We start from the raw sequence: 25,199 nt of genomic DNA on the forward strand, positions 1-25,199 counted from the left end.
CACTTCGTCAGATGCATGTAGTGGAAATTTCCAGAGGCAGGAATAAATATGCAGGCCAGGATCAGGCTGGAGATGACAAGGTGGATCCAATCAAGGAGGATGAGGCCCTCTTCTAGCAGTTGATCTGGAGGTGTGAATTCCAAGAGAGCAGAAGCTGCTTTTGTAGTTAGCAAGCCATTCACAGTCTTTGTTTAATCCAGAGTTGATTGTGTCAAACTTAAAGATGAACTGTAGCTCAGCAGTTTCTCTTTGAAGTCTGGTCCTGAAGTTTTTTTGCTGCAGGATGGCTACCTTTAGATCTGCAATTGTGTGTCCAGGGAGATTGAAGTGTTCCCCTACAGGTTTTTGTATGTTGCCATTCCTAATATCAGATTTGTGTCCATTGATTCTTTTACGTAGGGACTGTCCTGTTTGGCCGATGTATATAGCAGTGGGGCATTGTTGGCACATGATGGTATATATTACGTTGGTGGATGTGCAGGAGAATGTACCAGTGACAGTATAGCTGAGTTATCCCACAAAGTCTCTTATTCCAACCCCATCATCACAGTAAAGAAGCATTGTCTAGATGAATGGACTAAAAGGTGGATAGAAAGCTCACTGGATCATCATGTTCAATTGAATATTGATCAATTGCTCAATGTCTAATTGACAGCTGGTACCAAGTGGAGTATCCTGGGGTTTGGCCCTGGGGCTAATTTTGTTCAATATCTTCATTAATTATCTGTATTGATGAATTGGTTTGTACCCTCAGCAAGTTTGTGGATGACAATAAGCACAGGTTGGGGAGAGGTAGATACACTGGAGGGTAGGGTTAGGGTCCAGAGTGACCTAGACAATGCTTTGATGCTAGTGAATGCCAACTGACACCACAGTTACCACAGAAGGGACAGCTTGCATTTGCTTCTAGGGCTCTAAAGCCAACAGAACAAAAATATGCTCAAAAAGAGGAGGAATACTTAGATAAATAACATAGATAAAGAACAAGAAGCTTTGAAATAAAGCTGTTATCTGCTCCAAAGTTTCCTCAAAGAATGTTAGTGGAAATTTAAAAATATTGCTTGGCTGTACAATGTGTCTGGTGGTCATTGTAGATTTTTTGCCTCCTAGGAAACTCTCTTCACATATATATTTTGCCAAACAGACTTCCCAATTGCTTAGAAAAGTTATATACATTCCCCCGTAATGTATAAACAATTAAATTTTAATAGAATGAACTCCAAAGTTATTAAGCTAAATCTTTATTGAATTAAGTTTTCCAAGATATTGCAGGAAGTTGCCCTTTATCCCATTATTACTCATAGTCACTCTTGAAAGAGAGAGAGATGAATATGAATTTTTTTAATGGAAGGATGTTATTGACAGTTAATAAGCACATTACAGTGGTTCAGTGATGATCATATTTTTCCCATTAGCATACGTCCCAAGCATCTCCCTTTTGGATCTGGGTGCATGACAATATCACAAATCCATCATGCTGAATTTCCAGTGGAGGGCAACCAAAATGATTAGGGAGCTGGAACAAATGACCCATGGCCGTGTCCAGACTCAGGGGTTCTTTCGAAAAAAGTAGCCTTTTCTCGAAAGAACTTCCCCTGCGTCCAGACTCAAGCCGCGTTCTTTCGAAATTAAATCGAAAGAACGCGGCTTTTCTTTCAACGGCTGTACACCTAATTTTACGAGGAAGAACGCCTTTTTCGAGGGAGATCCGTCGAAAGAATGTGAGTGTGGATGGGGGGAGCCCTTTCTTTCGAAAGAATTGGCCTCCAGGAAGAAGCCCTGGTGGACAATCTGGGCCATGGGTTGCACGTCTGTGGTTCCTGGCTGCAGCCATTCCTTAAAGGGACAGGCACCCTCACAGCCACTTGTTGCAGACAAGGAGCCAGAGCACACGGCTACTTTGCTGCAGCATGTCCCAGCCCCAAGACTGTCCTGGCCCTTCCACCGAGCCTTCTGGGGACCCAGCCAAGGGCTCCAAGCGCCGGGCACCATCCTGGTCCGGCGCAGAGATAAAGAGCCTGTTGGAGCTCTGGGGAGAGGAGGAGGCCTTACAGGCCCTCAAAAGCTGGCGGCGAAACGCTGACATTTATGGCCACATGGCAGAAGCCCTGGCCCAGAAGGGCCACTACCCCCGCACCCAGGACCAGGTGCGCTCAAAGGTGAAAGAGCTGCGCCAGGGGTACGTTAAGGCCAGGGAGGAGAGCTCCCGGTCTGGGGCAGCCCCCCACTACTGCCCCTACTACCCCGAGCTGGACCAGATCCTGGGTGGCAGTGCAGAAGCACGCACACCACGGAGGTTCGTACAGTCTGGACTGGCAGACCCCGTGGTGGACGCTCCAGAGCAGGAGCTAGAGCACTCTGGAGACGGGGACATGGTCCCAGAGGAGGAGGAGGACAGCGAGGAGACGGCGACCCTCACCACCGTGGAGCCAGTCACCCAGACCTCTGAGGCCTCCCAGGCGTCATCTGGCACAGGAGAGGAAGCAGCAGGTGAGTACAGTGAGGTTGTGTCACACCCGGGGGGGGGGGAGGTAGGTGGGTGCACAATGGGTGATGCACAAGGGAAACCTGTCATGCTCAGGCTGATGCCCAGGTCACACACACACACACAGTGTGACCTTCAGAATGTCTGCTTCCCCTGTCTCAAGGGAGAGGGCATGCCCTTTTGGACAGCTGTTGCACACATGACTGATTGTGATAGAAATGTAGCCGTGTTACTCTGATCTGAGGAAGTGGGTCTGGCCCAGGAAAGCTCATCCCCTAATAAACCATCCTGTTAGTATTTTAAGTGCTACAGAGTCCAGTTTTCAGGACTGATTGTGTCTTCTTCTTTTCCTCCACAGCCGGACCAGCCGTGGAAGAGGGCCGCAGCACCCCAGCCCCACCTCCATCTCCATCTCGGGGACATGGGAGCCGCAGACACAGGCGTGTCTATGCGGACATCCTGAGGCAGCACGTTGAGGCCGTGCAGGAGCAGAACTCCATCCTGCGAGAGAGGGCGGAGGCAGAGGATCGCTGGCGTGACCGGCTCATGAATGAGCTGGTCCTGCAGCGCACGGTCCTGTACGCCACTCTGAGGGAGGTCAGCGGCTTGCCTGCTGCTGTGCCTGGTCCTGCTCCTCCAGCACCCCATGACCCCACCCCACCAAACCCCCCTTCCACAACAGCATCCCTTTCCCCCCTTGGACCTCCCTCTCCCCCAGCCCCCACAGTTCCCCAGCCCCTCTCTCCCCCTGGCCCTCCTCTCCCCCAGGCTTCCACGTCCCAAGAGCACCCCAGCCAGCCAACCGACAGGTGCACCACCCGATCCCGCAGCCGTGGAGCACCCCAAACACGAGGCCCAGGCAGGAGAGGGAAATCTGGCAAGCCCCGTTCAACCTGATCCCCTTCCCCCCTCCAGGTTTCAAGCACCCCCATCACCCCAGTTAAACAAAGGGTTCAACGAAATGTTTCTTTATTGTAAATAGTTTGTCAACAACAAAAATGAAAAAAATTTTTGTTATGTTTGCAACATTTATACTATTGTTTGATAATATGTACAAAAAGTAAACAGATCATTTTATTTTGAAACACACCCTGATGTAAGTGATGTGTCCAAACAGGGTCAGGAGATGGGTTGTGGAGGGAAGCTTCTATTGGGCCAGGGCCCAGTCCCCAGGCAGAAGCCCCTCAGTGCACTCAGTCTCAGTGGCCTCCACTGGAGAATTGCTCCCGGAGGGCCTCCCGGATGCCAACAGCAGACCGGTGAGCCTGGCGGATGGCAGCTGTCCGGGGCTGGGCAAAGAGCCTCTCCTGGGCATCAGCAGCTCTACCCCACCCTGGTAGGAAGGCCTCCCCTTTCCTCTCCACGAGGTTATGGAGGACACAACACGCGGCCACCACCTCGGGGATGTTGCTCTCCCCCATGTCGAGGTGTGTGAGCAAGCACCGGAATCTGCCCTTTAAATGGCCAAACACACATTCCACCTGGTTGCGAGCCCGGTTAAGGCGAGCATTAAACTGCTCCTTGATCACATCCAGCTGGCCGGTGTAGGGCTTCATCAGCCACGGCATCAGGGGATAGGCGGCATCAGCCACTATGCACACCGGCATGTGCACATCCCCAACCGCAAACTGGCGATGGGGGAAAAATGTTCCTGCTTGAAGCCTCCGGTACAGGTACGAGTTCCTGAAGATGCGGGCATCGTGTGCCCGCCCTGACCACCCAACACAAATGTCCGAAAACTGGCCACGATGGTCGACCAGGGCCTGGAGGACCATAGAAAAGTAGCCCTTTCTGTTTATGAATTGGGCTGCTCGATGGGGCGGTGCATGGATTGCAATGTGTGTCCCATCGAGCGCTCCTCCGCAATTGGGGAAGCCGAGGGCAGCAAAGCCGGCCATGATGCTGTCCAGATCTGGTAGACAGATGAGCCTGTTGAGCAGCTCCGAATTGATGGCCCTCACCACCTGCAGAACGAGACAGACAACAAAATGTTAGAAGGGGTGCCTTATCTCTTAGGAGGAGAACCCACCGCCCACCTTCCCTCTCAAACACCCCGGGAATCCCCTCCTCAGAACCCCCCCCCCCACAATTCAGGGTGAGCTCACTCCCACTCCCACTCCACTTGGCCCTTCCTGACAGTCTCCCTTCCCCCCACCCCAAACTGTGACTGTCCCCAGACAATGACTTACCTCCATCAAGACGGCCCCGACAGTAGATCTCCCCACGCCAAATTGGTGTCCCATGGAGCGGTAGCTGTCGGGGGTTGCCAGCTTCCAGAGGGCAATGGCGACCCTCTTTTCCAGGGGTATGGCGGGCCGCAGGTGGGTGTCTTGCCGTTGCAGAGCAGGGGCGAGCCAGGTACACAGCTCCTGGAAAGTGGTCTTTCGCATCCGGAAGTTCTGTAGCCAGTCTTGGTCATCCCAGATCTCCATCACGAGCCGGTCCCACCATTCAGAGCTGGTGTCAAACCTCCAAACACGCCTGTCCACGAAAAAGTTCGGAGGCAAGGGCAGTGCGGCTGCTTGACGGAGGAACCCCTCGTCCCTCTGGTCTGGGAGCAGCTCGGGAAGTAGCCTCATGACAGTGTCATGAAGATGCAGCAACAGCTGCAGTATGGTGGTGTGGGGCCATCGCCTGCCCAGGGGCAGCTCTGGCTCCATGCCAAAAAAAAAGGGTCTGAAAGCAGAAAAACCTCAAAAGAAAAAAGCTGCTGGGGTGTCCCAGGAAGCTGAGCACTCCAAAGCAGCACTGCAATGCCTTGCAAAATTCCTCAAGGGACAGCAAAGGCAGCTGCAGGAGCAGAGCAACGGGTGTTCAGGAGTGTCCCTCTCACCACGCGTCTCTGCAAAGGGCAGGCAGGCAGCACCCGGAAGGAAATGCTGCCCCCATGCCCTGGCAGAAGCAGTTCCGGGTGGCTTTCAATTTCGAAATAGCGTCCAGCAGTCTGGACGCTCTTTTTCGAAATAGCGGATCGATCTTTCGATCTGCGCATTGTAGTCTAGACGCGCTCTTTCGAAAGAAGCCTGCAGTCTAGACATAGCCCATGAGGAGAAGCTGAGGGATTTGGGCTTATTTAGTCTGCAGAAGAGAAGAGTGAGAGGGGATTTGATAGCAGCCTTCAACTTCCTGAAGGGAGGTTCCAAAGAGGATGGAGAGATGCTTCTCTGCAGAACAAGGAGCAATGGTCTTAAGTTACAATGGGGGAGGTCTAGGTTGGATATTAGGAAAAACTATTGCACTAGGAGGGTGAAGCACTGGAATGGGTTACCTAGGGAGGTGGTGAAAACTCCATCCCTAGAGGTTTTTTAGTTCCAGCTTTAACAAAGCCCTGGCTGGGATGATTTAGTTGGGATTTGTCCTGCTTTGGCCAGGGGTGAACTCAATGACCTCCTGAGGTCTCTTCTAGCTCTCCGATTCTATGAGTCCATGACTTTCTTGGTGTACATGAACTGCATTCCAAAGGGTCACATCTTAGGAAACCTGAGAGTATCCTGATCCTGATGGATCATGGTGCACTGGTGCAATGATGAAAAGGAGCAACTTCATGAAACACAGGCCAGGACTTTGATTCTGCATTTAGCTGGTTTGGTTTCATGAATCACTAAAATGACTTGCATTTTAAAAAGCTTAACAGCTTCATTAAAAAGTGGAGGTAAAATACAGCTGTGTTTTGCTTCTCCCGGTGTAATTTACAGTGCACAAAATGATATTGCTTTTTACTCCATTCTCATCCAGTGTCAGATCTATAGACACTGACATACTGATCAAGGAAAAAGAATAAGATCCAACAGATTATGTTGTTTGCAGTTTTTTCACTATATTCATAAATACTGGGTCTTTTATGTTTGCTCATTAATAAAAAATCTGCTTATGCTTCACTAGAAATCTTTAACACATCACTGAAAGCATAAATTGTAACTTAATGGTCTAACTCATGTTTGTTTAATTTTTTTTAATGGATGGATGTTATTGGCAGTTAATAAGCACATTACCCTTCAGATTGGTGAGCTAATGATAGCTCTGATGACTCTAGCATAAAATAACTTCTGCAATATTTTATTACATAACTTTAATAGTTTTTAGCTTTCAGTACATACTCTACCCAATTCACAGCCTTATCCAGAGAGAGGACCTGTATATAAAGTGCCAAATTTTAACTGTGCTTCTCTCTTTACAAACTCATTATAAAAACAGAGGTGGCTTAACTGTTTGGAGGAAGCAGTTTGTGTGAGTCTGACATTCTACTATCTATCCTCCAGGCTCCAGCTATTTATTTTAAACGCCAGGATTGGTACATATAGACTACAGGCTTTTGTTGACAGAAAGCGTCTAGACTGCATTACACGGATTGAAAAATTGATCCACTTTGTCGACAAAGAGCGTCCAGATTTCCAGACGCTCTGTCGACAAAAGAAGGCACCCGGAACCGCTTCTGACAGGGCATGGGGGCAGCATTTACTTCTTGGTGCTGCTGCCTGCCCATTGCAGAGATGCCTGCTTAAACGGAGCCCCCTGAACAGCCATTGCTCTCCTCCTGCAACTGCCTTGCTTATCTCCTAGAGGGACAGCAAAGGTTTTGCAGTGCTTGCTGTGAGTGCCCTGCTTCCTGGGACATCACAGCAGTTTGGTTTTTTTGGAGGTTTTTCTCATTTTGATCCCTTTTTTTGCCATGGAGCCAGAGCTGCCCCTGGGCAGGCGATGGCCCCACACTATCATTCTGCAAGTTCTGCTGCATCTACATGACACAGTCATGATGCTCCTTCCCCATCTGGACCCAGACCAGAGATTTGAAAGCTTCACCCGGGATGCAGGACCAATGCCCTTGCCTCCAAAATTCTTCCTGGAAAGGTGTTTTGGAGGCTTGACACCAGCTCCGACTGGTGGGACCAGCTCATTATGAAGTTGTGGGATGACCAGCAGTGGCTCCACAACTTCTGGATGCTGAAGGACACATTCCAGGAACAGTGTGCCTGGTTCGCCCCTGCTCTCCAGTGATGGGACATGCACCTGCGCCTTTCCATCCCCTGGAAAAGAGGGTCTCTATTGCCCTCTGGAAGCTCGCAACGCCCGACAGCTACCGCTCTGTGGGACGCCAGTTTGGCTTGGGCAGGTCTACTGTCGGGGCAGTCTTGATAGAGGTAAGTCATTCTAGGGGGACGGCCACTGCTGGGGGGGTAAAAAAAAGGGGTACTGTCAGGAAAGGGCAAGGAGGAGTGGAGGATGGGTTGGAGTGAGAGTGGGAGGGAGCTCCTCCACTCACTCTGTGCTGCTCCGGGGGGAAGGGGTCCTGAGGAGGGGATTCCCGGGGTGTTTGGGGGGCAGATTGGAGGTGTTCTCCTCCCAAGGGCTCAGGCACCCCGTCTAACATTTTTCTTGTCTATTTGTTTCTTTCTGCACGTGGTGAGGGCCATTAATTCTGAGCTGCTGAACAGGCTCATCCATTTGGGAGACCTGGACACCGTCGTGGCTGGCTTCGCTGCCCTTGGCTTACCGAACTGTGGAGGAGCACTCAATGGGACACACATCCCAATCCGTGCACCGCCCCATCGAGCAGCCCAATTAATTAATAGGAAGGGCTACTTTTCAATGGTGCTCCGGGCCGTGGTTGACCACCGAGGACAGTTTACTAACATTTGTGTTGGGTGGTCGGGGTGGGCACATGATGCCCACATCTTCAGGAACTCGTACCTCTACTGGAGGCTGCAGGCAGGAACATTTTTCCCGCATCAGGATCTTTCCCTTGGGGACATGAACATGCTGGTGTGTATTGTGGCTGATGCCACCTACTCCCTGATGTCGTGGCTGATGAATCCCTACACCAGCCACCTGGATGCGAGCAAGGAGCAGGTTAATGCTCATCTTAGCCAAGCTCGCATCCAGGTGGAATGTGCATTCAGACTTTTAAAAGGGAGATTACGTTGCTTGCTCACACGGATAGACATGGGGGAACGCAACATCCCTGAGGTGGTGGCCTTGTGGAGAGAAAAGGGGAGGCCTTCCTCCCAGAGTCGGGTACAGGTGCTGATGGCACAGAGAGGCAATTTGAGCATCCCTGAACAGCTGCCATCCGCCAAGCTCACCAGTCTGGCCTTCGCATCCGGGAGGCCCTTAGGGAGCTATTCTCTGAAGGAGCCCACTGAGTCTCCAGAGGCTCTCCTCTATGGGGGCTTGGCCCTGACCTAATACAATCATCCCTCCATAACCCTCACCCTGACTCTCTTTCTAGAAATAATAAACACCAGGTTTTGTTTGAAAAGAATAAGTTCTGTTTTATTGTTATCAATATCATTAACTGAAAGTATCTAGAAATAAAATCTTTTGTTCATTGTACATAGTTTTCTCTCAAAGCAGTTTCTGATTCAAAAATAAACATTTTCTTAAGTAACCAACATTGTCTGTAACTGGGGTGGTGGGGGTGCTTAAAACCTGGAGGGGGGAGGGGGTTCAGGTGGGATGGTGCTTCCCTGCTCGCAATCTCCTGCCGCCTCATGTGCGGGGACCACCATGGCCTCTGTGTCGGGTGGGGTGACTGACAGAGTGCTGGACAGGAGAGGGGAGGCGCACTTGGGTCTGGGAGGGCTGGGGGAGAGGAGGACTGGAGGACAGGGCGGGCTGGGGGAGAGAGAGGTGCAAGGGGAGAAGGGGTGGTGGTAGGGAAGGGGGGTTTGGTGGGGCAGGGTCATGGCGTGCTGGAGGAGCAGTACCAGGGACAGGAGCAGGCAAGCCACAGACCTGTGGCACAAATTGAAGTGCACTGATGTACAAGCTCTTCCAGCAGGCAATCATGCCATAGAGCCTCTGCCTCCGTCCTCTCTTTCAGGGTCTTTTTGAGATCCCGCAGGGCCACCACATGTGTCTTCAGAACCTCTGTATAAGCAAGCCAGTGCCTGCGGCTCCCATGACCCCGAAATGGAGGTGGGGCTGGGGTGCTGCAGCCTTCTTGCACAGGTGGTCTGGCTGTGGAGGAAAAGGGGAAGAGACAATCAGTCACACGTGCAGCAGCTGTCCCTGAGGGCATGCCCTCGCTGTAAGGGACTCTCCTTCAGACAGGGGACTCAGAGGTTCTGAAAGTAACACCATGCATGAGCTGGGCATCAGCCTGAGCATCACACGGGTCCCAAAGTGCCAGTGGTACCATATGCCCCCTCACACTGCCAACCCACCCGTGTGTTTTGTGGAAATGGCTCCTGGCATCACATGGCACACACCCATGTGTCACACTCTACCACTGCACGTGTTTGCACATGCACAGCCAGCTGCATGATGTCCAGGCTGAGCATGACACATTTCCCTTGTGCATCACCCACTGTGCACCCACCTCCTCCACCCTGTGTGTGGCACAATCTCACAGCACTCACCTGATGGTTCTTCCCTGACGTCCGAAGACACATGGGAGGCCTCTGAGGTCTGGGTGACCGACTCCAGGGTGAGGGTCATGATGTTGTCGTCGTCCTCCTCCAGCAATAGGTCTCGCTCTCCAGATTCCCTGGACTGCTCATGCTCCTGCTCTGGTTCATCCACCACAAGCTCCGATAACCCAGACTGCACAAGACGCAGCAGTGTCTGAGCTTCCCCACAGCTGAGAATGTGTGCCAGCTCTGTGTAATACGGGCAGTAGTGTGGGATTGCCCCAGAGCGGGAGCTCTCATCTCGGGCCTTCACATACCCCTGGCGCAACTCTTTAACTTTGACCTGCACTTACTCCAGGTGCTGGGGTGGTGCCCTCTCCTGGCCAGTCCCCAGGCCATGCAGCTATAAATTTCCACATTCCTGTGGCATAAGTGGAGGGCTTGTAAGGATTCCTCCTTGGACCACACCTCAAGGAGGCTCTTTATTTCTGTCCCAGACCATGCCGGTGCCTGGCATTTGGAGCCCCTGGGTGGGTCCTCAGAAGGGTCCCTGGAAGGGCCACGACATTCTTGGGGCTGGGACATGCCTGTGATCCTGTGGGACAGGAATGGCCCTGTGTTGTGGCTGGTTTCCTGCTTGCAGGGTGCCTATCCAGGGCTTCTTCCTGGAGGCTTTTTTTGTCGACAAAATTGACTTCCTGCATCCACACACACCTCTGTCAACAAAGGTGTTGTTCCTCGTAGAATGAGGTTTACTGCCGTCGACAAAACTGCCATGTTCTGTCGACTTACTGTCGACAGAACTCGGCAGTAGTGTAGACGCAGGTACAGTTTTGTCAACAAAAGTCCACTTTTGTCGACAAAACCCTGTAGTCTAGACATACCTTAAGGCTTTTTTGCTTCCTTGAGCAAACCGCAAATGCCTTCCCGTTGAAGCCCAGTTTTTCCTAACTGTCCTTCCTGTGAAGCCACACATAAAGCAGTCCCTGAACACTTTTTTTCTGCACTTTGAAACAGCATGTTCTACACCTATGGTACAGCTAGCTCAGAAGGAATCATAATCTCCTCTCTTGCTAAATGTCACTAAGGACAGCAAATTTAGGCTAGTCTTGATTATTGTGTCAAAAATTGGAACAGTAAACACATATATTGTCCTCCTGTGTACAATGCATAGTAACAAATTAGTGTGTAATAAATCCATGTGGCATGATGGGCTAGTGGTTAGCATAAAATAGGGTAACGCTAGGGAGAATTTACCATAAGTGGCACACTTCTAAAGGATTGGCCTTTAACACTGGGTTTCTGCTACCACAGGTATGATAGCATTTTTCCCTACAGAGATGGAACTAGTGGAAAGCTGCAATAGGAAAATGAAATTGCTCTATGACCACTGAAATCAGCTGTGCTATCAGTGCTGACTCTAAAGGAGGGGAACTGGAGGGACAGGCATTTCATGCAAATTACTCAAGGACTGTGAGTCTGGCACCAGGGTTTATCAAATATCTTTAACCCCATTTTCCATTGCTTTTAATCTGCTCAACAATAGGTGAGAATGTGCTACAGATTTAGTGCAGTTGTTTAACTTTTATGTGTCATTTATGAGTTGGATAGGGAGCACATGAAACAAGAAATTTGCTATGGAGCTGTTGTGTGAGTTAATGATGACTGAAGATCATCAGATAACAGTTGGAACTGATTTGAGATCAGTACAATATCATACAAAATATGAAAAGAATGCACACATTACCCACACTTATTAGTGGTGAATGTGAAGGAGAGAGGCACAGAAAGATTTTTATCCCTGTATCTGGAAGGATGCAGCAGATTTCATTCCTCAACTAAGTTTTCATATCAGTTTCATTATATAGGATTAATGAACAAAGATTACTTTTGCCAAAACAGACATGTTTGATGTAATTTCTATTCATTCTCAGTTTAAGTAATTTGAGTGAAAACATGATTATTTACAGTTGAGGAGACTAACAAGATAATATATTTTGATTGAGTTGCAGTGGCCAAAAGAGAAGAGATTAAGGCCAAAGTAAAGAAAACGTTGGAATTAGGAGACACTGAGGACTGTCCAGCCTGAGCAGACTGGTGCCCAAACTTGATAAGTCCACAAGGCTTTTCAGTGACTTTTGCAGAGTGAATGAGGTGCCCCTCTGATGCATATTCCACTCATTGATGAACTAGTTGACTGGTTGGGTAGTGCGCAGTTTCTGACTAGATTTGACCAAAGGGTATCAGTAGATTCCAAGGACACTGAACTTGTAGATGATCCACTGGTTTGATCTAGTATTGCACTTTCAGTGTTACATAATGGATATGTAAACATATACAGGCAGTCCCTGAGTTACGTGGATCCGACTTATGTTGGATCTGCAGTTACGAATGGGGTTTTTCTCGCCCCCGAGGATGGAGCGGCGGGACGCCCAGATGCGCCGCGGTCCTGCCGCCCACGTTCTCCGGGGCGAGAAAAGCTGCTCTGCGTCTCCCTGGTCTGCTGGGGGGGGGAGTCCCCCCCCCAGCAGACCAGGGAGACGCGGAGCAAAGACGCGGAGCACGCGGGCAGCGGGACAGCCCAGACGCACCATGGCTGTCCTGATGTCCGCGTGCTCTGTGGCTTTGCTCCCCGTCTCCCTGGTCTGCTGGTCTCCGCGGCGCGTCTGGGCTGTCCTGCTGCCCGCGTGCTCCGCGGCTTTGCTCCGCGGCTTTGCTCCACGTCTCCCTGGTCTGCTGGAGACCAGCAGACCAGGGAGAAGGGGAGCAAAGCCTCGGAGGACGCTGGCAGCGGGACAGCCGCGGCGCGTCTGGGCTGTCCTGCTGCCCACGTGCTCTGCAGCTTTGCTCCGCGTCTCCCTGGTCTGCTGGTCTGCTGGAAACCAGCAGACCAGGGAGATGCGGAGCAAAGCCATGGAGGACCCAGGCGGCGGGACCGCGGTCCGTCTTGGTCTGCCACCCGCGTCTCCCTGGTCTGCTGGGGGGGGGCACAGCTAGTGCACCCCCCCCCCACCAGCAGACCAGGCTTTTCTCCGGACGCCTGTGGTAGAGCAGCTGGGGCACTGCCGGTTGGTCCCGTAGCGCCGGTCTGGGCGCTACGGGACCAACCCGGCAGCACCCCAGCTGCTCTGCCCCAGGCGTCCCCAAGTCAGCCGCTGCTGAAACTGACCTGAAACTGACCTGAAAGTTTCAGCAGCAGCTGACTTGGGGATGCCTGAGGTTCTTAAGTTGAATCTGTATGTAAGAACTGGCGTCCAGATTCAGCCTGTTGAAACTGATCAGCGGCTGATTCCAGGAAGTCCGGGGCAGAGCAACTCTGCCTCGGGCTTTGTGTAGTCAGCCGCTGGTCAGTTTCAGCAGCGGCTGAATCTGGATGCCAGTTCCAACTTACATACAGATTAAACGTAGGAACAAACCTACAGTCCCTATCTTGTACGTAACCTGGGGACTGCCTGTATTACAATACTTATGGACTTGCTAGGGCTTACTTAGAAATCAGGGTATGTCTACACTACCCCGCTAGTTCGAACCAGCGGGGTAATGTATGCATACCGCACTTGCTAATGAAGCCCGGGATTTGAATTTCCCGGGCTTCATTAGCATAAGCGGGGAGCCGCCATTTTTAAATCCTCGCTGCTTCGAACCCCGTGCAGCGCGGCTACACGGGGCTCGAACTAGGTAGTTCGGATTAGGTTCCTATTCTGAACTACCGTTACTCCTCGTGAAATGAGATGTACCGGTAGTTCGGAATAGGCACCCTAGTCCGAACCACCTAGTTCGAGCCCCGTGTAGCCGCGCTGCACGGGGTTCGAAGCAGCGGGGATTTAAAAATGGCGGCTCCCCGCTTATGCTAATGAACTAGCGGGGTAGTGTAGACATACCCCCTGTTGGGATGCATAAGGGATAAGTTACATACAATTTATAGCAAAGCATAACCTTTTTAAAAAAATATCAAATATGAAACATCAAGAATTTCAGCTGGCATTCCAGAACTTGGAACCCAAATGAAGAGAAATATTTTCTAGGGAGTTGTAAAAAAATAATAAGATAAAACCAAAATTAACTTTGGGGCTCTTTGATCCTTCTTTCTGAATACAAATTTCTGGAAATAATGATTTTTTTTTTAAATTTGGAAATTTTTCCATATGTAATTGTTTTTGTCCTACCGACAAATCATATTGTTCTAGGGCCTCATAGACCTAAGATGCTGAGACCTAAAGTATTTGTTCTTTTTAATTTTTTCTTGAAGTGTTAGATATGATTGTTAATGATGTAATATTATCTAACCCTTGCCTTGCCCTTATTCTGCAGCAGATCCACCAAACTGAATGTGGATAGGAAATCTGGACTCCCAATACTGCGTTTGTCATGAACTAACTGGTCCTCATTTCTCAGCATCTTGTTCCTTGTGTAGTAATTTATGCAAGTGCAAAGTGGATTTAAAATACTACTCTTTGTTTTATATCAATTTTGTATTCATTTTCTATAGGTACAACTTGTGATGTTGAGCACTGTGTAAAATGAGGATATTATCTGATAGATTTTTAGGACAGATGGGATCATCATGATAATCTGGTCTAACATCCTGCACATTGTAGGCCATAGAACATCACCCACTGCATCCTGTAATAGACCCATATTTTCTGGCTGACTTACTCAAATCATCATGTAATAACTCCAAGTTACAGAGACTCTACCATTTACTTTAAACCAGCAAGTGACCATACTATATGTTGTAGGGGAAGGTGAAAAAAATAGGGCCTTTGCCAATTCAGCTTGGGAAAAAATTCCTTTGCAGTTCCAAAAGTGGTGACAAGCTAGACCCTGAGCACGTCAGCAAGACTCACTAACTTGGGAAAGAATTCTCTGCAGTAATTCGGAGACCTTCCCATGTAGTGTCCCACAACTGACCCTTGAGAACCTTTGCTAACAGCAATCACGGATGGGCCACATACCATAGGCAATCCTATCATACCATCCCCTCCATCAGCTTACCAAACTCAGTCTTGAAACCAGTTAGGATTGTGCCCACTGCTCCTCTTGGAAGGCTGTTCTAGACCTTCACTCCTCTGATAATTAGAAACTAAAGACTAATCCAGTTGATGGCCAATTCATATCCATTTGTTCTTGTATCAACACTGACATTTAACGTCTCCACCTCCCTAGTGTTTATGCCTCATTATTTTTCTCTATAAATACATCAATTTCCCCCAGCCTTATTTGGTTAAGCTCAACAAGCCAAACTCCCTGTGTCTCCTCTCGGAAGGCAGGTTTTCCATTCCTCTGATCATCCTAGTAGCCCTTGTTTGCACCTGTTCCTGCTTGAATTTGTCTGTCTTAAATATAACAGAACTAACTCTTATAGGGTATGTCTACACTACAAAGTTAATTCGAACTAACAGACGTTAGTTCGAACTAACTTTGATAGGCGCTACACATACAAACCGCTAGTTCGAACTTAATTCGAACTAGCGGAGCGCTTAATTCGAACTAGGTAAACCTCATTCTACGAAGACTAACGCCTAGTTCGAATTAAGCAGTTCGAATTAAGGGCTGTGTAGCCACTTAATTCGAACTAGTGGGAGGCTAGCCCTCCCCAGCTTTCCGTGGTGGCCACTCTGGGTACCACCAGGGAAACTCGACTGCCCCCCTCCTGGCCCCGGACCCCTAAAAGGGGCACGGGCTGGCTACGGTGCCCGTGCCAGGTGCAAGCCTGCCAGCACCCATCCAGCAGACCCTGCACCTGGCACGGCACGAACCAGCTACCTGCTGCCACCCAGCCCTCCGCCTCTTCATGGGACCAGGCTGGCGGCTCCCGGGAGCCTGCCTGGGTCCGCAAGAGGCGGGCGCTCGCCTGGTCTAGTGCGGAGATCATGGACCTCGTCCACAACATCCGCACTAGGCACAGGAAAGTGGCTGTCTAGGGCAGGAGAGCTGCCAGCCTGGCCACCCAGGAGCAGGTGTGCATGAAAATCAGGGTGGTCCACTGAGACCCCCGACCCTGAGCCCTGAGCTTAGAATGGCCATACTGGGTCAGACCAAAGGTCCATCTAGCCCAGTAGCCTGTCTGCTGACAGAGGCCAACACTAGGAACCCTGGAGGGGATGGACTGAAACAATGACCAAGCCATTTGTCTCGTGCCATCCATCTCCAGCCTTCCACAAACAGAGGCCAGGGACACCATTTCTACCCCCTGGCTAATAGCACTCCATGGACCTAACCTCCATGACTTTATCTAACTTCTCTTTAAACTCTGTTCTAGTTCTAGCCTTCACAGCCTCCTGCAGCAAGGAGTTCCACAGGTTGACTATTTGCTTTGTGAAGAAGAACTTTCTCTTATTAGTTTGAAGCCTGCTACCCATTCATTTCATTTGGTGTCCTCTAGTCCTTCTATTATGGGAACTAATGAAGAACTTTTCTTTATGCACCCTTTCCACACCACTTGTGCTTTTATAGACCTCTATCATATCCCCCCCTCAGTCTCCTCTTTTCTAAGCTGAAAAGTCCCAGTCTCTTTAGCTTCTCTTCATATGGGACCTGTTCCAAACCCCTGATCATTTTAGTTGCCCTCCCCTCTCCCACCCTCTCTCTTCCCCTCTCCCACCTCCTTTTCCCAGTCTCCCCGAGTTTTGTTCAATAAAGAGAGTTTCTATTTTTGAACACATGTGTCCTTTATTTTGTACATCGGGAAGGGGGGCTAGCAAGGGGTAAGTGGAAGGAGGTGAGGGAGGAATGGGGTACGAGCCCCCGATAGGGAGGACTGGGGTGGCTCTGCGGGCTTCTCGGGGTGGAAGCTCTCCTGCAGCCCCCTGATTGACACCCCCCGCCAGATGGAAGCCTGCGGCAAGTGCAGGCGGGCTGATGGCCGAGTGCTGTGATGTGCCGAGTGTGGGCACTCAGGGCACTCCAAGCCAGGACTGCTTTGCAAGCGGGGAACCCCTGAGAACTGTCTGTCCGGGGTGGGGGTCGGGTCCCTTTAAGCACAGCCCTCGGCTAGCCTGAGGCAGCAGCTCCACGCTCTAAGTCCTAACCTGATGCCCTGCCGGCACTGCTTCCGGCCATCCTTAACCTCGGTTCAGGGTCCACTATGTGTGGACATGCTAGTTCGAATTAGCAAAATGCTAATTTGAACTAATTTTTAGGTCTAGATGCACTAATTCGAATTGGCTTAGTTCGAATTAACTAATTCAAATTAAGTTAGTTCGAATTAGCGTTGTAGTGTAGACATACCCATAGTGAGATTTAATAGTGTTTTAAGTATAAAACGTTAGATAAGTGATAATTATTTCCTCATCATCCTTTCCATTTGATAGCTAACCTGGAATGTGGTATATTGCAAAGGGCAATAGAATATAAAGTTTATCAGCCATGACAGGTAAAATTCATATATGAGTAAACATGCTTTTTTTCCCCCTGAAGCCAGAGCTGCCATCATTAGAATTTGAGCCAGTCACGTTTGAGGGAATGGTTTGCTTCATGAAAATGCTAATTCAGACAAGTCAAAGCCTTTCACATAGGTTGTCAACATTTTCATGGGAAATTACTGTAACTTTGTTTGCATAAGATTGAAAAGATTTTTTTTAAATATTTTGGAACAAAATCCAAATATTGATATCGCGTATGGGTGTTGAAATTCCATTTTTGATCAGTTTTAATTAAAATATCACAGCACTGCACAGAGCTAACAGTTTTGAATCTAAGATGATATGAAGGAGCATATAATATCTAAATTGACTGGATTGTACATTTAGGCAAAATAGAGTACAGAGTACAGATTCTTCTTTTAGGTAGCAGATTTCAAAGAAACAAAAGGAAACATTTTTTCACACATTGCACAGTCAACCTGTGGAATCCCTTGCCAAAGCACATTGTAAAGGCCAAGACTTTAACAAGGTTAAAAAAAAGTCTTAGTTAAATTCGTGGCTATTGGCCAGGATGGGCAGGTATGGTGTCCCTGTCCCCTGTTTGTCAGGGCTAGGGATGAGTAACAGGGAATGGATTAGTTGATGATTACCTGTTCTGTTCACTCCCTCTAGTGTACTTGCCATTGACCACTATCAGAAGACAGAGTACTAGGCAAGATGGACTTTTGCTCTGAACTACTGTGGTCATTATATTATTAAGTTTTGTATACTCTTTTGCTATTAAATAGTCATAACTCTTTAACAATCATAATCAAAGGTGAAAGTTGCTGGTACACCCTGGTAATAGCTAGGGGTGGTATTCTGGATGCCTATACAGAAAAGGATCTCCAGCCCACCAAAAAGTGAATATTGTTGTATTACTCTTTGTATATTTAGATAAGTTTAATTTGATTGTTTTAATGAGAACAGCCTCTCTCCATCCTCTTTGGAACCTCCCTTCAGGAAGTTGAAGGCTGCTATCAAATCCCTCATCACTCTTCACTTCTGCAGACTAAACAGACCCAACTCCCTCAGCCTTTCCTCAAAGGTCATATGCTCCAGCCCCCTAATCATTTTCATTACCCTCCGCAGGACCCTCTCCAATGTGTCCACATCCTTTTTGTAGTGGGGGGCCCAGACCAGGACACAATACTCCAGATGTGGCCTCACCAGAGCCGAATAAAGGGGAATAATGACATCTCTGGATCTGCTGGCAATTCTCCTCCTAATGCACCCTAATATGCCATTAGCCTTCTTGGCTACAAGGGCACACTGTTGACTCATATCCAGCTTCTCTTCCACTGTAATCCCTAGGTCCTTTTCTGCAGAACTACTACTTAGCTGATTGGTCTCCAGCCTGAAACAATGCTTGGGATTCTTCCGTCCCAAGTGCAGGACTCTGCACTTGTCCTTGTTGAACCTCATCAGATTTCTTGTGGCCCAATCCTCCAATTTGTCTAAGTCACTCTGGATCCTATCTCTGCCCTCGAGTGTATCTACCTCTCCCCCAAGCTTAGTGTCAACTGCAAACTTGCTGAGGGTGCAATCCATCCCCTCATCCAGGTCATTAATAAAGATATTGAACAAAACCCGTCCTAGAACCAAACCTTGGGGCACTCTGCTAGAAACCAACTGCCATCTGACATCGAGCCATTGATAACTACCCACTGGGCCCAACCTTCTAGCCAGCTTTCTATTCATCTTACTGTCCATTTATCCAATCCACATTTCCTTAACTTGCTGGCAAGAATATTGTGGGAGACCGTATCAAAAGCTTTGCTAAAGTCAAGGTATATCACATCCACTGACTTTCCCATGTCTACAGAGCCAGTTACCTCATCATAGAAGCTAATCAGATTGGTCAGGCACAACTTTCCCTTTGTGAATCCATGCTGACTATTCTTGATCACTTTTTCCTCTTCCAAGTGCCTCAAAATGGATTCCTTAAGGATCCACCCCATGATAGCATGTTTCAGACAGACAAAATAAAGTACTTTGTCACACAATGTACCTTGCCAAAGGATGATGTGAAGGCCAAGACTGCAACAGGATTCAAAAAAGAGCCAGGTAAAATTCATAGGGGACAAGTCCCTCAGTAGTTATCCCGGATGGGCAGGGTTGTGTCCCTAGCCTCTCTTTGCCAGAAGCTGGGAATGGGCGATGGGATGAATCATTTGATGATTACCCGTTCTATTCATTCCTTGGCACTCAGAATTGGCCATTGTCAGAAAACAGACTACTGGATTACATGGACCTTTGGGCTGACTCAGTATGGCTGTTCTTATGACTCCAAACCCCAATCTTCTGCAACAGTCCCGAGCCCCCTTCTACACTCTAACTGCCTCTGAGGCCCTATACCTCTACCCCAGCCTACTGCCTCAAGCCTCCCCCTTCCATACCCAACCAACCCCCTGTCCTGTCCTACGTACCTCAACCCCTTTCCCTGAGCTTTACATCACAGGGTTTCATTTAATACGCCACAAAAAAACTTTTGTAAAAAAGCCTAATAGGAATAAAACTGTGTAAATTACAGAAAAGCAGATTTATTGTTTTAATTACATATTTGTATTTTATATTCATTAGAAACAAAAGGGGGTTTACAATATGACATGAACTAGAAGAAATTTAAGTTACTTTCACCCCAATCATAATCATCCTTTCTATGACAATTTTTCCTTAACGGTTTTATAATTACTGATTGCCTAACCAGTTTTCCTAGTCGGAATGTGATATGAGGTCAGGAACTACTTACATTCCTGGAAACATCCCCATTTGTTTCTACTTGAAGTTGCCATTCTGGGCAGCTATTTCTTTTTTTAAAAAGTAACGTGCTTTTACTATAAGAACTTGATATGTATTTTTACTAAGAGTAAACATCTCAACATTTATCTTTCCAAGTCATATTGCTGTTTTTCACTTTTGTATCATGTTGGCAAGATGATATCTGATAGGCGTATTTAAAGCAGTATTATTCTGTTTCAGTGAAAATTTGTGAGCCTTTCCCTCTGATATCCTCATATGAGATGCTGAAGATTGAATAATAAACCTTCATTTCTGAGCTGTGGGCTACTCATCAAATAAAAGGTATTTTACTTATTTTTAATTAATTATATCTCATCTAAAATGTAGCTTGTTGTGTGATTTATTCATATTAACATTTGACATTTCTCCTGGCTGCTGTATAGCCTTTCACGTTTTTTCCTACTTTAGGTTTTTATTACTTTCGGCCAGGAGGACAGATGCTTAGATTCTAAGCTCTTTGGGACACAGCCATGTTTTCATTGTATAACATCTATTGCAGTGAGCCTTGCTCCCTGATTGGTGATTTCTGGGGTACTACCTTGCTATAAATAAAAAATAGGAATAAGAATAGATAGTTTCTTTTGTGACTGCTGTACTCCTGTAGGCAGCTGAAGAACTCTGCTGTAGGCCTCTAAATTTGTTGTTACGAAATATCTCAAGATCTTTATATCAAACATCTTGTTGAACAAGATTCCCAAAATTACTTAAAAACCTGGTTGCTCTGAATGTAATACTTTCTGCCATCATTTTAATTTTAAACACATGTGAACAAAACTTTAGGTAATAATTTATAGACTACTTTTTTCATACCTATTTAAATGACACTTAACTTGTGACAAAGCTAGTATCTTTCTAATCCTGGCAGGTTTAAACTGATGTACTTATTATGAACTAGTTGGTCAGGAATTATTGAACAAATCATTTATTCACTGGAAAATAGCAGTTTATTAAACCAAAACTTTTAGTGGGAAAAAATTATTTAAAAAATTTCTTCTTTAAAAAATGCAAACTTTCAAAATGATTGAAAAATTCCATTTTGGCATGTTCTAAATAAAGAATTCTATTGTGGGTGTCCACTTTTTAATTTTCAATTAATTTTATAGTTAAAAAATAGAAAATTAACTCAAAACATTTCAAAGTTTTTGCAATAAAGCTTTGTGATTGACATGACCTTAACTTCACCCCCTCCACATTTTTGGTTCATGATTTTTTTTTTAAGAGATTTCAACTATTAATCACAATTCTATATGGGGAAATTTTCAACATCTCAAAAAAATTAACAGGGAAACTGTCTTTCCATCTCATTAAAAGGCCTAATATAGTACATTTGGTGATCAATTTTAATATATCAAAAGTTGTTACAATTTGAAAAACTGTATTTTTGTATTTCATGGTTCTTTTTGTTAGTGCTGAATAATAATCTAGCCAACATTTAGGATTTAGCTAAAGTTTGACTGAGGAAAACCTTCAAATGTTAGTAAGAATGCTAGTAGTTACAGAGACATGACTTGTACAGAGACTATTTAAATCACTTTTCCCAGTACCAAATGCAGTACGGACTTGTGTGTAAAGTTGAATTTTTTACATGCTTCAGGTACATTTTTAAATTACATATTTTAAAGGTTTAGCAATAGTTACATGTGGTGTATGAAGGCACGGACTCCGGCCAGTGCAAGCACGAAATCATTTTATTGCAAGATTACAACTATCTTTATACCCTCTCAACTTCCCAAAAGTCCACATCCTACTTTTCACAAACTGTGCTTTTTCACAGCCCCAACACAGCATTCTCGAATGTTGTTGATTCGGGCAGATGTTGTTATTGTTGGCTCAGGACTCTTGATTACACGCGTTCCCGCTGACTCTCGGATCGTCCTCCAAGGTCTGCAGCTTTTCTTGGTTTTGTCCTTGGGATGCCCTGTCACGTGGCCAAAGCACTATACTTGTTGATTCTCTACATCTCCCCCTCTTTTATACAAAGCAATACCATTAATAAGTAACATTGTCATTACACGAGCCTCAACTTGCTGAGCACAACGAATACAAGAAAAAAGTAAAGAAAGAATTATAAAAAGCACAATAAGAAGCCCACTTGCAAGTCCAATAAACACCCGCATGCGCAAATTTAATCCAGAAAACCACGTAGTAGGATTAAGCCAAGATAAGTCAGATTACAGAGTATCAAAAACCTTTTGTGTGGTTAATTCTTGCAATTGCTGAATTTGGTTCTTTAACTGAGCATGCAAAGAATTAACATGAGAACGTAAAGAAACATCAAAGGCACCCTGTAAATGGTGTTTAACAAGGTTCCAATCATGAACTGATGAATTCCAGGGGAGGGATGTCACACAGAGACCTCCAGCAATGTGCTCCCAATCACAATGCAGAGACAACCTAGTCTTTAAGGCTGCGTGCCTATCACCAAGCCAAATGACTGCGGCTTCTAGGGCCTCAAGCCGCGCCAATATCTCTTCGTCAATGGTATCCTGCGTTTGGAACTCCCGTGTAACGTTTATTAGAGTTTCCCCTACCATTTTTGCAGTCTTAACCAACTGAGTTAAAGAGGCAATAGCAGCAGTGGCAGAAGCAAGAATAATAATTGCCAACACAAGAGCAAAAATCAGCCACCCCAAAATTCGCTTCGTACGTCTACGAGTGTTAGTAATCTCCTCCTGCAGCAACCTTGTAAGATGGCCAAAGCCACTATCTCCTTCCCAGTCTCGTGTGAGATTAACAGGAATCCATAACTCAGGGCGTTGTCGAAGAGGGAACACAAAGGTTACTTTATCACTCATGGAAATGCAGGTCTTATATCGCACCTCAGACAACATAACAGAATAACAAGAATGGGAAAATTTACCTCTCTTAAAACTTGCATTTTGTGCCAAGGCAAAAACATATGGATGCGAAGTACAAACCATAACACTATTATCTTGCTGCTTAATATAGTTAGATGTATAATTCTCTAAAATCAAACTCCCTAAATTATAACCCATAAATGCTAACCCTATCCACCACACCCCTTATGTAACGTGGAGGCTGTGGCGTTATCCCCATTAGTAATAAATTGTAACACAGGACCGGCAGAGCCTCCCCCATGTCACGAAAGGCTATGATTATACCGGCCGAAGGGGACAGTGCGATTGTCCACTTTATCCCACAGCATACCGTGAGGGCCCCAATCCACAACCACGCCGAATTCGCCCTGGAGTACCAGGGGGCTGCGTCCACGACATGCCTGCCAAACCGGTGCCGCGTCTGCTGATATCCTTTTTATCATGCAGCGGGGCAAATCAGGGGCATATGGCTCCCAAGAGTCATTACCGCTTCCGTGCATCCCGGGAATGCTCAGTAAGGTATAGTTAACCCTTCCGTCGTGCTCCCGCGCCACTAGGTGCAACTGTGGCTGCACGGGTACACAACCTGAGTCATAAAGGGTAGAAAAGCAAAGCGGTGGGAGGTCAGTGACAAAGGTGACATTGGTAACATTAACGACCTCGGTTTCCTGTTCCACTGTAGGGGGTATCCACACCCCTCCCATCCAATCGGTACCATTGTTACTGATGGGCGGTGAGGGATCCCACCACATCACAGGCCTGAATACGGGGGGATCAATGATGTGCGCCCAATACAAATGTGCTGTCGCAGTATGCACACAGAAACCGCTCCACAGGAACCACAAAAATGCAGTGGTGACGTTATGGATTTGTTGCTACTGATCGGCAGCGGTCCCTTCATTCTCGAGTTGAATCTCTTGCGTCGATGGCGTACCAATCCTGGCTGGATTAACAAATCGCACAGGAAGCCAATAGGGACCTGAGAGAAGAGAAACACATGCATACCCACGTCCCCACGTGATTAATGGAACTGGACCTTGCCACTGTCCGGATTCCAGGTGTCTGTAGTAAACCTGTGGCCGCTCCAGCCACGCAGAGTCTCGCTCAAAGTAGTGCTGTGCTGCCGTGAAAGACAAATTAGAAAGATTTAAAAAGTTTAACACGTACATAGCTTTGTCCAAATGCTCCTGTGGGGTCATTCCCACTGGATTCCCCCTTTTTTGTTTATCAAGAAGGGTCTTGAGAGTGTGGTGCGTGCGTTCAACAATCGCCTGGCCTGTAGGGGAGTGTGGAATGCCTGTGGTATGGCTTACACCCCAATCCTGCAAAAAGGACTGAACTTTGTGGGAGATATAAGCGGGACCATTATCAGTTTTAACAGAAACTGGAACACCCATAACAGCAAAACAATGTAACCAATGCCGAACAACATCACGAGCCTTTTCTCCCGCATGGGCAGTAGCAACAATAAGGTGGGAAAAGGTATCAGCAGTAACATGTACATAGCACAATCTGCCAAATTCGGAAAAATGGGTCACATCAGACTGCCAAAGTTCATTGGCCCGTAGGCCTCGCGGGTTAACACCGCTAGGTACCGGTATGGCGGATAGACACTGGCAATCCGGACAGGCACGAACTATATCTTGCGCCTGCTGTTTAGTAAGGGAAAATTGCTGAGCTAATGATCTAGCATTCTGGTGAAAAAACTCATGTGAAAGTCGTGCTTGTTGTAACACATTGGGCCGGACAACTGGCATAGTCAGGGCATCAGCCACAGCATTACCCTCCGTGATGGGCCCCGGTAAAGTGGTATGTGAGCGAATATGGACCACAAAGTACAGGTGTGTCCGAGCCAATAAAAGGCGTGACAATTGCAAAAGCAGCTGAAAGAGGAGGCGATTATTGACCTCCTTGAGAAAGGAGCTCTCCAAACACTGTACTATACCAGACACATATGCCGAGTCTACAACAAGATTTAACTGTTCCTCCGAAAATAGTTCAAAGCATGCACAGCCGCGGTGAGCTCAACAATTTGGGTTGAGCCTTGCACACGGAAAACGTCTGAGTTCCAGGGGGCATCATCGCCGTCCCTCCACACAACTACGGCCTTGCCTGTGTTCCCTGAGCCATCAACAAATACAGTGCGTGCGCCAGGGAGGGGGATGTGAGAAAGCATGGTCCGGGGCTGCAGAGGCAGTTGTGGCAAAGATTGTAATAGCCGATGGCATGGCAAGGTGTACTCGATCCGCCCCAAGTAATCGGCCAGCGCAATCTGTAAACTAAGGCTTTGAGACAGCCAAAAATCAAAATCAGTGCGTGTCAC

The 25,199-nt window shown here is 47.4% G+C and overlaps 1 protein-coding gene across 1 annotated transcript in view; it reads left to right on the forward strand.

Annotated features, from left to right (window-relative positions):
* CDH18 (cadherin 18) overlaps positions 1-25,199 on the forward strand; it is a 1,008,237-nt gene that overhangs the window by 195,391 nt on the left and 787,647 nt on the right. The window contains exon 2 of the mRNA XM_075921429.2: positions 20,220-20,321. The gene's annotated coding sequence lies outside the window, so the exon portion shown is untranslated. The remainder of the gene's footprint in view (positions 1-20,219; positions 20,322-25,199) is intronic.

Source organism: Pelodiscus sinensis, chromosome 2, assembly GCF_052426305.1.
Source record: "Pelodiscus sinensis isolate ZL-2025 chromosome 2, ASM5242630v1, whole genome shotgun sequence".
Taxonomy (NCBI): domain Eukaryota; kingdom Metazoa; phylum Chordata; order Testudines; family Trionychidae; genus Pelodiscus; species Pelodiscus sinensis.